Consider the following 14,634-nt stretch of genomic DNA (forward strand, 5'->3'; position numbering starts at 1 on the left):
GTGTGAAACGTGCCCATCGTTTCGCTTCCCACAAATTCACTAAATTTCTCACTTGCGTCTCATCTTTGTTGCGCCGTTATCGAGCCTACCACGCAAAATTTTTACCGTGGCAAGATTGAACTAAAACCTCCGAGGAGAAAATGGGCCAAGTTAGATGTGTAGCATCCATAGGAATAAATGAAATAATTTTTAATTTCCGTTAATCTGTTTCATAAATGATTGTCGTTGAATTATTGTGTGGGAACTTGGAAATTTACGTACCATGGAAACAGAGAAACGAAAAGGCTATAAGTCATATGGCGAGAAAGTTGGTTGGGAGATTCAAACGCAATGAATTTCCCATCCCCTCTACTTGTCAAATGGAGGAACCGTTCTCTGATCAGTGTCGTTTTTGGACGTGACAGAGAAGGGAACTGACCATGAGAAGAAAAGAGAAACAGAAGCCTGAGGCGAGCGAGTGGTTGGTCATTTGAAACCCTACGAAACTCTCCCCTCTACTTTCTTAAATGGAGGGGCCATTCTCTGAATCGCTTGGTGGTATACACAACAGATAAGGGGACAGGTTCAGACAAGAACGAGAAAGTTAGAATCGGAGTAAGAAATTTTGCTTGGTCATTTTTAAAATTAACGAATGTCTCGCTCCACTCTTAAGCTCAGAAGAGTCTTTTCACTAGCAGCAGTGATTTCGAATCACTTCTGGTTGAACTGGATAAGATAGCCGACGTACTCGTCAGAGCATTTGTGTCCGCTCTTGTGAAAACGCTATCAAAATGCGTTATTTTTGTGATATATCCTTTTCAATTTAGTTTAGGTCAGTTGAAATAGTGATGCATTTTGTGTTGTTATCACGTTTCGCAGCTGTTTATCGATTTAATTAGAGTTTAATAGATTTTCGATTCTGCGTTAGGCAGTGCTACTTTGTTACCTGTCACCAGTGATTTACATTATTGAACGGTAATTAAGAGAAATGCATGTTTTCCATGTGATGTGGCTTAAATTCAGAGGAATCGTATCGTCGTCTATTGAGAGATAAATACCAAATAAATTAATAAGAGATAGTATTGATCGCCCATGGCACACAAAACAGGCCACAAAGCTGTTGCAGCAGCAGCGAAAAACAACACGCCAAATTAAAAAGAACGCAAAATCTCCAAGACTGGCGATGTTTTACTGAAGTTCAAAACTTAGTGCTCACTTCAGTACAATATAATTTTAATAGTATTCACAATGAAACTCCGTCTCGAAATCTGACAGGAAATTAAAAGAGAATCTGGACGTAGGTAAAGTACATGAACGGCAAACACAATCAATACGTCCTAATGGCAGTGTTGCTAAAGCAGGGTTATTAAACGCAGTATTCCAAAATTCCTTCATCAAATAAGACGAAGTAAATATTACAGAATTTGAATTAAGAACAGCTGCCAACATGAGTAACTGAGAAGTAGATATACTCAGTGCAGCAAAGCAGCTTGAATCGCTTAATGAAAGTAAGGCCTCCGTTCCAGTCTGTACACCAGTTAGGTTCCTTTCAGGATATATTGATAGAACAGCCTCTTACTTCATATACAACCGCTCGCTCGACCAAGTGTCCGTACCTAAACACTGTAAATTTGTGCATGTCACACCAATACAGAACAAAGGAAATAACAGTAATCCACGGAATTACAGGTCCATATCACTGGAGTCCATTTCCAGTGGAATTTCGGAAAATATTCTGTGTTCTAACATGATGAATTACCTCGAAGAAAGCGACTCCTCGACAAATAGTCAACACCGATTCACAAAATATTTCATTGTGAAACACAACTGGCTGTTTACTCAAACGAAATTATGATTGCTGTCGATAGAGGATATCAGACTGATTGCACATATTTAGACATCCAGAAGGCTGTGACACTATTCCTCACATTCGACTTCTAATGAAGCTGCATACGTCTCAGTTGTGCAACTAGATTCCTCGTTTCCCGTCAGAAAGCTCAAAGTTCATGGTGACTGACAGAAAATCATCGAGTAAAACAAAACAGTTGATTCTGTCATTTACCGTCTCGTAAAGTCTTTAGATGATCAAAACCAATTGCAGAATGATTTAGACAAGATATTTGTGTGGCGCGAAACTCGGCGATAGACTCTATGCCATCCACATGAGTACTAAAAGGAATCTGCTAAATGTCAGTTACGCGATAAATCACACAAATTTAAACGCTATTAATTCAACTAAATACTTAGGGATTACAATTATGGTATTATACGGTGTAAATTTGAAGTTGATAAACCAGAATAAATCGAAAAAAAAGCTTCACCCGAAAAAATGTGTAGAATCCATAGTTGATTATTGTCGAGGGGACATCTGCTGGTGTTAAAATTAGCCCGCCACCCCAGGCCCCTGATGGTTGGGCGGGAGGCAACTTTAAAACCTCAAATGGGAGCTCCAATATTTTATTGCAGAATCAGATTCTACATAAAAAGACTACGTACATTTTGTGTTAAACATTTGTTTTGATTCTTGGTAGTTGGCGAGGTAATTCAAGAAAATCCATGTTCTCAATTTTTCGTGGAAAATGTTTACGAATAAATAAAAAATTTTATGAATGTTTTTTACGTTTTTCCACCCGAAACTAGACGACTCAAATTAAGCAAGCACCCCAGTTGTGAGACTTCTCGACAAACAAGACTGATTACTCCGAATATAATAAAAAATTAGGTTCGTGAGTCAGTTACTTTTTTAGTTAATGAGTTCACTCGTTAGTAAGTAGGGTGTTTGGTTAGTTAATTAGCTAGTCAGATGATTTGATTGATAACTAAAAGTTGTGTGGCCTCATGACCACGAAACAAACAAAACTTATCCGAATCGGCGGAAAAAATTAATATTTGGGTCAACATTTGTAAAACGCTAAATCCTCTCTCTCAAACCCCATCCTATGGGGAGAGAGGGAGAGTTTTAGTTTTAGTGAATCAAAATTTACGAAGTAAATAAGTATATTTTATCTATCCGTAACCATTTTCCGCGCAAAAATGAGACCATGGATTTTCTTGAATTACAGCGCCAACTATGAAGAATCAGAACAAATGTTTGCGACAAAATGTACGTAGTTTTTTTTTAAGTAGAATCTGATTCTGCAATAAAAAATGGGGTTTCCCATTTGACATTTTAAAGTTGCCTCCGGCCTCACCCCCAGGGGGCTTGGGTGGCGGGCTAATTTTAGCAGCAGCAGATGGCCCCCTTGAAAATAATCAACTTTGGATTCAACACATTTCTTCGTGTGAGGCTTATTTTTCGAGTTATTCTGGTTTGTCAACTTAAAATTTACACCCTGTATGTACCTTGTACGCCCATGTGAAACTGCATGGAAGCACAGTTACTTTGCTGATTTTTTGTTCTTTGCACTGATTTTAGCACTGATGACGATTGTTTTATGTATGAAGACAGTAACCGTTCTCGAAAGAACAGAGTACTGTTGACGACCGTGCAGCTTTTCCCTGGAATAAATGATGACTAACTGAAACCCTCAGCTGCCGACAGGTGTTGTTGACATACCTCGATGTGGAGAGCTGAAAATGTGTGCTCCGACCGGGACTCGAACCCGGGATCTCCTGCTTACATGGCAGACGCTCTATCCAGCTGAGCCACCGAGGACACAGACGAATAGCGCGACTGCAGGGACTTATCCCTTGCACGCTTCCCGTGAGACTCACATTCCCAACTGTCCACAATTCTACATATATAATGTACCTTATAGACATTTGCCCTTTGTTTAATAGTTGAAATCGATAAAAAATAAAATTCGGATTGTTTGCGATAGATCGCTGTTCTTCCGTCCTGAAAATCCAACGGTCATTGCTTAACAGTACGTCAAGCATTCGAACATAAATTGCGAATAACTCAAGTTGGAACGGCGACGTGGATAATGTTGTGGGGAAAGCGAACCGAAGACTGCGATTTATTGACAGAACACTTAGAAGATGCAACAGTTCTACTAAAGAGACTGTCTACACTTCGCTTGTCCGTCCTCTCCTAGAGAACTGTTCTGCGATGTAGGCTGCGCATCAGACAGCATTGACGGTGTACATCGAAAAAGTTCGAAGAAGGGATGCTCATTTTTTATTATTGTGAAATAGAGGACAGTGTGTCACGGATATGATATTTGAATGGCAATTTTTAAAACAAAGGCTTTTACTGTTGCTGCAGGATCTTTAAAAGAAATTTCGATCACCTCAAGACAAGGAGGAGGGTCCCACTCAGTTGTGACCTTAGCATTGGTCGCGATGCCACCTGCTCTGTTTCTCGTCTGGCGCTCTGCCATGACACAGCTGTGACAACTGCCGGCGTAACTGCGGCTACCTAGGCAGCCGTCCAACCACACGCGACACACGCGAGCGCTTCCTCTCCGCCAAATTCCCCCCACCCTCCATCACCAGTTTCCCCTCACTCCATACCAGCTCAGCACGATGGGGGCCTCTTAAAGCACCGTTTGTCACGGTGTTCTGAAAGAGCAAGCCACCCATAAATGGAAGGAAATGTGCTAGACCGTGAAGTACTAAACCAATATTTATCAAACATTGTCTTGATGTTCATCATACAACGGGTATTAAATTATTACCTTTTACTCCACTCCCAACATCAGCTTGTGATGTGACCCCAATGATACAAACAAACTATCGCATTTCTCGTGACATGAAAACAAACAGCCCACTAATATCATCTGGAGCAATTTCTTGTCATGCCTGAAACACATGCCATTTCAAATGGAACTGTTGTGTTGGCTGAAGAGCCAACACCGTGATACTAGAGGAGGCCGAAATGCACGCGTTTTAGCTCACGCAGGCTGGCGTGAGAAGAACTATACTGACGTGAGGTCTGGAGCATGACAAGGAATTAGAATTCAGAAAGCGGACTGTGGTGTCACCGCCAGACACCACACTTGCTAGGTGGTAGCCTTTAAATCGGCCGCGGTCCGTTAGTATACGTCGGACCCGCGTGTCGCCACTGTCAGTGATTGCAGACCGAGCGCCGCCACACGGCAGGTCTAGAGAGACTTCCTAGCACTCGCCCCAGTTGTACAGCCGACTTTGCTAGCGATGGTTCACTGACAAATTACGATCTCATTTGCCGAGACGATAATTAGCATAGCCTTCAGCTACGTCATTTGCTACGACTTAGCAAGGCGCCATTATCATTTGCTATTTATCTTGTGATGCATGTACCGTCAAGAGCTATGTTCACCACTTATGGATTAAAGTTAAGTATTCCCGAAGCTACATACTTTTTTTACTAGACTCAACTCCTTTAACTGTTCCAGACCTCACGCCAGCCTGCGTGAGCTGTCTTGCCAAGTCACAACACGGACGAAATTAGTTTGATACATAAATGGATTAATGATGAACGTCGCTCTTGACGGTACATAATTCACAATATTGTCTGTTCAGAATTCATTCTAATTACTGAATATAGCACCTTGCTAGGTCGTAGCAAATGACGTAGCTGAAGGCTATGCTAAACTGTCGTCTCTGCAAATGAGAGCGTCTGTAGTCAGTGAACCATCGCTAGCAAAGTCGGCTGTACAACTGGGAGAGTGCTAGGGAGAGTCTAGACTAGACCTGCCGTGTGGCGGCGCTCGGTCTGCAATCACTGATAGTGGCGACACGCGGGTCCGACGTATACTAACGGACCGCGGCCGATTTAAAGGCTACCACCTAGCAAGTGTGCTGTCTGGCGGTGACACCAGAGGAATCATATGGTTCCAGAGGCCTTTTGAAGTCGCAGACTTCTATGAGAGACATTTCATAAGTAATGCACACTAATTTTTTTATACATACACATTTTTTTCAATACCTTTTTGCAGTCATTCAATATAGTCCCCATGCTCCCCTATGACTGAACCCAACGTCTCGGTAGCTTTGTTATTCCACCCAGGACACAACTTCCGTTCATATGTCGAATGGCGTAGGTAACGGTGGAAGAAAGCTCTTGTAGAGAAAGATAACGACGTCCACGCATTGGTTTTCTCACATTCGGAAACAAACCGGATGGACTCATGTCCAGGCTGTAGGGAGGATGCGGCAAAACTTCTCACTAGTGTTCGCGCAGTTTTTGGGCTTCAAAATTGCCGATACGCTGGTGTGCATTGTCGTGGAGAATGAGTGAGCCAGCCTCGAGCAATTGAGATCAGGTTTTGTGCATTTTTCTATACAGGATTTGCACGAAGTTACGATAATACAATGCTGTGACACTTGTTCCACATGGTATTCTATTATGATGATTCCTTGGTGATCACAAAAAAATTACTGAACTCGTCGAAATTTTTTTGAACATGGAGAATGTGAAGCACTCCACTCATTAGATCGTGATTTGAGTTCCGGTTCAAAGTCATTAATCTACGTTTCATCAATAGCGACAACTCGGGATAAGAATCCTTCACCTTCGCGGTCAGATCGTTATTTGAGGAAGGTTGCAATGTCCAGACGTTTCTGCTTCTTTTCTGAACTTGAACGGTGTGAGAAATTTTCCTCTTCTTCAGATCATTTGCTAGAATACGGAATACTGACGTTGGAGGAATTCCCATGGCTTCAGAGAGTTTCTTAAAAGTCGCACTACGTTCTTCTCCAAGAACACCTGCTACAGGTTTCGCACTTCATTCATCTGTTGACGTTTCTGGCCTTCCGGGTCTTGGATTATCGTCTATGCTCATACTACCATCACGAAAACGATTAACCTAACTTGAAAGTGTACTACAGTTCACTGTAAACTCACCCCAAACTTCTCTTAACGCACTGTGGATTCCTGTTGGGTTTTGGCCGCGAAAAGTTTCCATCTTGAAGTACGCCTCTGGTCTTCAACAGTCACTGTACGCGAAATCCTTGCGGCGTTCATTTCTAACTTTCACCAATTTTGTGTTAGAGTACACAGCGGGAAAACAGAACCACGTGCTTCTTCGTCAAGTTCCCAACTTCATCTGACATAATTTTCATTGCTTTTGCTTCAAACAATCCACAGTAATACCAATCTGTGCATTATTTATGAAATGTCTCTTGTATGATGTATATATGCAGACTGAATCAACGATTGAACGTTTACGTTTTTTTTTGCGGGGGGGGGGGGGGGGGGGGTACCAAGTGGGCTCACGTGCAAATGGGAATTTGGATTGAGGAGGGAGGCGTGCTAGGGTAGTCAGTGCTGTTGTGCAAAGCCACTGTGCCAGGGTGGCGTAGTGGTTAGTGCATCTGCCTCTTGAGAAGAAGACCAGGTTCAAATCCCGATCTTGGAACGAATTTTCATCCGTCGCTTCAGTCTGCATTTAAACATGCCACGTCAGTTCATGAAACATGTTGGCTGGAGGGTAGTGTGAAAGGATACATTTTACCATAACCTAAATTTGCTATACAGGAGACTAATCAGAGGACCAGACAGCCCAGTAAAGCATCTGTACGTGCCTCAACGAGTTTCTGGTGGAAATTGCAGTATGGGGTCTCCATTATGCTGCTGTAATACGTCACCGGGAGCAGTGGAAGTGAAGGGCTATACCAGTCTTCGCACACCCTGTTTAGCATTGGACTCCCTTGAATAATTACATCACACATATTGTCATATCCACATGATTAAAGACGTGCAGGTCTCAAGAATCGCTGCTTCTTGTGACCTTTCAGATCGTCTACGGATACCTTTCCGTCGACCACATCGACACAGACAGAAGCGAGACTCGTTGCCAGTCAATCTCCCAGTTGATCTGACACTACACTGTGCAAGTCTTTATTTTCTCTGGTAGTGTGGCAGCGATAAGCGACTCACGGTAACTCGATGTTCCAACTCGAATTATAGTAATTTATTCCCGGTGGGGCAGTTGATGACAACACTCTTTTATATATGTTTTTCACCTGTTTCGCCCATTTGTTTGGCAGAGCGAGTGAAACACTCCTGCGATCTCCTCGCTTTGCAGCCCTCTGGGATGGATCCTCGCCTTCCGTGAGGTTATGGCACAGCAGTCGACATACCGCTTTGGGTATCAGAATATTCTTACCAGGTGACCCTACCCGTAAACAGATCGATCATCAAAAGATCACGTGAATTTAATTGCAGGTGTTGAGCAATGGATAAGTTGATTAATTGAATTAATTAAGCAGGTGTGGCCTAACTTACATGGTACATGTGCAATGTAACTCACAAAGATGGTAAAAATTGAGAGTTTGTCAAATTACTAAATGAAACACCGGGTAACTAGAGACTATTGTTTATTAAAAATCTCTGTGTACTTCAGATTATACAAAAAATGCACAAATGGCAAAGAACAGTTATGTGCATGAATGATCCGGCAGGAATAAGTTAGAATGAGCACAACATTCCAGGAAACAACTAAGTTCGCGGAAGCCGTACAGTGATTATCAATTATTAATGAAGAAGTAAGGAAAGAAAACAGAAAGAATCAGTTACTCACTTACTACCTCGATTGACCACATGTTAAATCTGCAGTTGCTATTAAGCGTACTTCAGACATAAAAGTGGAAGTCCTAACATTAGCTGAAGTCTTTGCGGTCCTTCTACAACTTAGTTTTTGAACGCTGTTGTTGCCCGCCACACTTGGACAGTGAGTCAGTGCTGTGGAAGCATTTGTCCTAGATCAACAGCTGCCCTCTCTCAGGACCTGGAATTGAGGTCTGCCTCTCACGTCCTTCACTACAGAGCACTTCCAGTAAGAAGTGAATTTTTACTTTTCCTTTGTGAGTGTCAGCCTTGTGCATGATTTCCGTCAACAATCACTGTGGTTCTTCTGAGTGCTGACCAATCAGATACGATCTAAGAAGACAGTAGTCTACCTTCCGTACTCAGTTTTTATATAGCAAACAGTGGAGATTTTGAGTGCTGGACTCTGCAACAGACAGCTTCTGACTCCCAATATCTGTCCCATTTCGTATTTCAGCCAAGTTGCTCCCCTCGACATATACAAAGGTGAGCACCGTTCTCCCACTCCAGACTTTATTTGTATTAGCTAACGGTAGTTGCTCTTACTGTTTGTTAGCAGGAGTCAACAATCTGAAGTAGTTTCATGTCAGCCTGACAGCTGCTGATGCCACGCTCCCCAGCACCGAGGTGCAGGATGGCCTCTCTTCATTGAACCTCACAGATCTTATCTCTGATCCATCTCTTGCTCAGCGTTTCCCAGAATGAGACTGCTGCTGCATTCATTTCTTCATGATTTTGCACGTCCAATCGCAATTGTCTTATGGGAAAAATTACGCAATAGTCTCCCACCGCGTAGGATGCAAACTACTTATACCTTGCCATCTGAGAAAGTGTAGATGGCAACTGTCCTGCTCACATACGATACACTGACGACTTGCGTCTCTCCGCAGTTGCAGCACGTGTATTTTGAAAAGGATCCGTGTCCTCCACAGGACTAATGGCCCGATGCTGGCCCTCTCATATTGACCCTGGTAGGCTTCACTCTACATACTTTCAAAAAGACTCTCAACTACTCATTTACGTAATCCTCCATAAAAAGAAATTAACGTGGAGTTTTATTAGTTACATATGGTAGTCAATGGCAGTAACTATCTCAATATTCTTATTTTCACTTCTTAATGGAAATTAATTTTGATTACATGGGTTTATCACTTTAATGGAGTTCGATTACAATATTTGGAAGTTTTGATAAAAGAAAGTGGCGCATCAGCACCCCTTCTGCCTCACTGTTGCCTTGAGTCGATGTCCTCACCAGTCGTTCTACAGCTGTTGCCCAGTAGCTGGCTGTCTGTTCAGTCTGTCGGTATGATGCCTCCATGTCCCTCATACTAATAATTCGACCTTCCTCAAATTGCAAAAGATGGCGATAAGCAGAATGTTTACGGTACGCCCTGTTGGTATACAGTGCTCTTCATCTGAAAATATCCAATAACGCTTGGAAACACCCAGTAACCATAATGAACTCGCATCATTCTTCATTGTAAGGAGTAACAGTTTCTTAATAAGCCTATCTGGTTAAGGTTTCTATGGTGTAACTTCTCATTTTGCGGTAGTGTATTTTCTCGTAAAACTAGAGAAAAAAAGTCTCGCAGCATCAGCCCTACTGCATTTATGAACAGAGGGGTATTTTTCTCATTATCGTCAGAAGAAAAACAACACAAAACAGAAAAAATTGTAAATATTGATGTTATCAGTGCGGAACAGAAATCTTATTTCTTCAGAACACATTTTCTTGTATCTACATATTAGCATTTCGTGGCTGATGTGTCATCGGTCGTAACATTATTCTTTTTAATTAAATTTTTCCTTGTGTCATATACGTATTTGAGAAAAAACAGCTGATTGTGTTGCTTCCCTGTATCCATTAGCTATGTGTAAATGAAGTTGTTTCCTTAAATTTTGGCTGTATAATGTCTAATTCAGTCTATATATGCGTCAAATTTTTCGATTTTTAACAAATTGTTCCTACTTTACTTGAGGTGTTAGGTGAATTGTGCATTTAAATTTTGGTTTTCCAGCTTTGGCAAATTGGACTATTAGTACGTGCGTGACACCAACAATAAGTTGCTGTCTCACTGTTATCCACGTATCGAACAGGCATTAAGACAGCCATTCGCAACAGATCAAGACGGTAACGTGTGCAGAAATAGTGCAATCTTAAACTGTTTTAATTTTGTCAACAGGCACTGATTAGTCGAAAGATAGTGATCACACCCGACCGCACGTTTAAATGATTCCCGATGGCACTGCGGTAAGGAAAGATAGTTAACGCAGTACACGCTGATGAGTAATCAATCTAGCGACGATATGGGCTGTAAATGAGGAAACCTAAAGACATAAGATTGTTTCGTACAGAGCACATTGTTAGGCTCCGGCAAGTGGGAATATCGTCTAGGAAATGGCGATCCTGGTCAGCTGTTCTTGTGCTACTGTCGTGAGTACGCTTCGAATGTGGTTGAAGGACCGTGAAATCACGAGTAGGTGACAGGGCGTCAGACTTTCATGCTCCATAATACAATGACGAGTAAGAAGGCTCGCCCACTCTGTAACACAGGATGCCGCCGCTCTGTCGCAAATGTGACGATAGACAACAATACTAGTGCAAGCGCAGGTGTTCTGGAGCACACCGTTGTGCACACTGATTAATGTGGTGTTCCGCTGCAGATGATTCCTACGTGTTCTCATGGCCAATCACCACTGCAGCGGGCAGGGGAAAATCGAGATTGGACCATAAATTAATAGAAAGGTGTCGCCTTGTGGGATGAATCACAGTTTTTGTCCCACAAAGTCGATGATTATTTCAGTATACCCAGTGATCTACACGTATGGCTGTGCAAAACATGCAACGCACCACGTTCGCAGGCTTCTATGGACCTGAGTAATCTTAGGCATCGTGACAGCTGTGGATTATGTGTACATGACTGTGGACCGCCTGCGTCCCTTCATGAGTAAACAAGGCCTAAATTGTGTTTTATAGGTTTAAGGAACATGTTAGTGAACTCAAATTGATGTCTGGTCACCAAATCAGCGTGATCTGAGACAGCTAAAAGGCATCTGGGATACTACTGGGTGTCAGATCCGCACCTACAAACCACTAAATTCACAGGAATCATGTGGCCTGTGCGTAGACATCTTCCGCCTCTTAAGTCCCTACACCTACCAAGAACTTGCCGAATACATCCCAGGCAGAATCGCTGCTGTATTGCGTTCCAAAGATGAACCAGTACATGATGAAGCAGGCTGTCTTAATGTTATGTTTCATCATTTTACCCTCTATGATTATTATTGTGGAAATTCGTAACATATTTTTAGTTTGTTCCTCATTGCATTCTGTCAAAACTGGACTACCGTTTCAATAATATTGTAGTTTTCTTTCCATGATCACTTTAAATTCACATTTACGTTGTAATTATATTTATTTCAGTAATATTCTGTTATTTCTGCATCTATCACGCAACTCGTAACACCGTAGTTTCTGTTCATATTTTCCGTTAATTCCTTTCAGACGCCGAAATATCGAATTCGTAAACGAAATTGTCTATTCAGCGGAAAGCCCGAATACGTACCACCAATCGACGATGCCAATTCACTCTATTCCACCCACTAATTGGTTGTCTTCTTAGCGCTTCAGCAGCAGTAGCTCTTCTTATTAAGACTGAATTATTTCTTTCTTAGTCACCGCCATATTTAGAATGCAGAATGACCTTGAAAAAAAAAAAAAGATAACAGTCTCTTGTCAGTAATGTACAGAGACTCGCTAAAAGCTGACGGAAATGTACGAAAGAGGATACCGGCGTAGTCTAGTAGCTGCGAATGGTTCGCGAGAATAGTCTTTCGACAACGACTTTAGCTTCCGAAATGAAAACAGTAAATAATTAAATCAAACAAAAATATTCGGAATCAAACTTCGAGTGTCTGCAAAACATAGGCATTTCGCAACATCGTTTTTTGCATAAAACTTTTAATGGTTTTACAAGTATATTTCATCGGACTGAACAAGAAAATCTGATAACTTATTACTCTACTAACTATATTTTTTTCCCTAATTAAGTTATGCGTGTTTGCGTGAATTTTACCCCTAAACTTATGGAAAGAGTCTCCTGCCAGAACAGTCTGCTGAACTGGCAGTACAAAAATAGAAATGTACAAAAAACTGTTCTGGATTCCGTGGACGGTGTACTGAACTGCTTCTACAGTGCGGCCAAGGGCATTACGCGTAACACAGTACCTAAATCGTCAAGACGGATCAGACATCATCAGATGATCACGATACGGTCACATTATTTTCACATTAAAGAGTCGCATAAATCCAGGCGCCCGTTGTATGTATTAAGTTTTTTCCTATTTTTTAATGGCTAAAGAGGTGACTTCTGTGTGTGCTAACGCCTATGACATAGCGTAGTGGCGAAACACGTAATTTAATTTGCTAGTGAACTGTCTGCCCTGGAGTAAAATATTATTCCACTCTCTTGAGAACGCACTTCACAACAACCACTCTTAAACACAAACAATTAAACGCATCTCGTAAATAAAACAGTGGTTGGAGACGCTTGTAATTATTGAGACGCGTCGTGGGTAATAAGTAATGGTTGAAAAATACTGTTATGTGTCATTTACAGAAGAACATAAAAACTGGTAGTATCCGATCTCAGGGAAGATCAGTTTGAGGAACACATGAAGCCATATTGGTCGTGCGACGTATCATAGAAGATAGAGTGTAGAAAGGCAACCCTGCGTTAATAGCATTTGTAGACTTAGAGAAACTTTTGACGGTGTTGACTGGAATACACTCTTTAAATTTCTGAAGGTTACAGGGTAAAATATAGGGAGAAAAGAGTTAGCTACCGCTTGTAGAGGGAACAAATTGCACTTACTAGGGTCGAAAAGCATGAGAGGGAAACAGTGGTTGAGAAGTGAATAAGGGAGGGTCATAACCTCTTCCCGGAGTTAATCAATCTGTACGTTGAATAGCAATATAGGAAAGCAAGTAGAAATTTTGAAAGGGAATTAAGTTCATCAAGAAGTAATAATAATTCATTGATTCCCGATGATATTGTAGTTCTGTCAGAGGCAGCAATGGACTTGCGAAAGCCGCTGAAAGGAAAATACATTGTCTTGAAATGAGGTTATGGGATGGACATCGACAAAAGTAACATAAGGGTAATGTAAATCTGCAGGCTTTCGTGGCCGTTGTCATTGAAGCCTATGACTATGGCCCACCAATGGTAACCATATGTATTTTAACCAATACTATCACTTCTCCAGCACGAACGCCAGGAAACTTCCCCTTTGTAAGTGGACGCGACACTCGTCTCTGACAGAGTTCTAGCAGTAGTGGACACCAAAAGATGCTGAGGAAGATCCCAGCAGAGGGGTCAAAAAGTTGAACATTTTAGAAGAAACATGACGCGGCCTAATAACCCAGAAGATTTTAACTTCAATAAGGGTAATGGTCTGTAGTCGAATTAAACCAGGCGACACTGAGAGTATAGATTAGGAAATAAACGCTGAAAGTAGTAAATGATTTTTGCAGCAAAGTAACTGAAGACGGCTGAAGTAGAGAAGATATAAAATACAAACTGGCAATAGGTAGAAAAGCGTGACTGAAAAAGAGAAACCTGTTATCGAATGTAGATTTAAGTGTTAGGAACTCTTTTCTGAAGAAGGTGTTAGTATGGAGTAAAGCCTTGCACCGAAATCAAATGTAGACTATAAAAATTCAAAAAAGAAGAAAACTGAAGCTTTTGAAACATATGCTACAGAAGAATGGTGACAATTAGATGGTAGGTCAAGTAAATAACGAGTGTAGAGAATAATGGGAAAAAGAAATTTATGGCATAATTATTAAAAGAACGGATCAGTTGATGAGACATTCTGAAGTATCGTGGTATCATCAGTTTGGTAATGGAGGGAAGTGTGTGTGTGTGTGAGGTGGGAGGGTTGGGAGTGGGGATAAAAACTTTAGAGCGAGACGAAGGCTTGAATGTAGTAAGTAGGTTCAAATGGACGTAGTTGCAGTAGTTACGTAAGTTACGTAGAGATGAAGAGGCTAGACTGGAGAGCTGCAGCAAACCGGTCCCCTACTGCAAAACACAACAAGGAGGTCACGATCACTGTGTCCTACATGTAGTTGGTTTGCACATTTCGAAAGCCGCAGTCCGCTGTTGGCGCAGGTTGAGTTC

General features: G+C 41.6%; 1 non-coding gene across 1 annotated transcript; it reads right to left on the minus strand.

Annotated features, from left to right (window-relative positions):
• Positions 1 to 3,560: 3,560 nt before the first annotated feature.
• Positions 3,561 to 3,634, minus strand: Trnat-ugu. Its single transcript has one exon. It is a non-coding gene; the product is annotated as a tRNA-Thr (tRNA).
• Positions 3,635 to 14,634: the final 11,000 nt, after the last annotated feature.

The sequence above is a fragment of the Schistocerca americana genome, chromosome 4 (genome assembly GCF_021461395.2).
Source record: "Schistocerca americana isolate TAMUIC-IGC-003095 chromosome 4, iqSchAmer2.1, whole genome shotgun sequence".
In the NCBI taxonomy this organism is placed as follows: domain Eukaryota; kingdom Metazoa; phylum Arthropoda; class Insecta; order Orthoptera; family Acrididae; genus Schistocerca; species Schistocerca americana.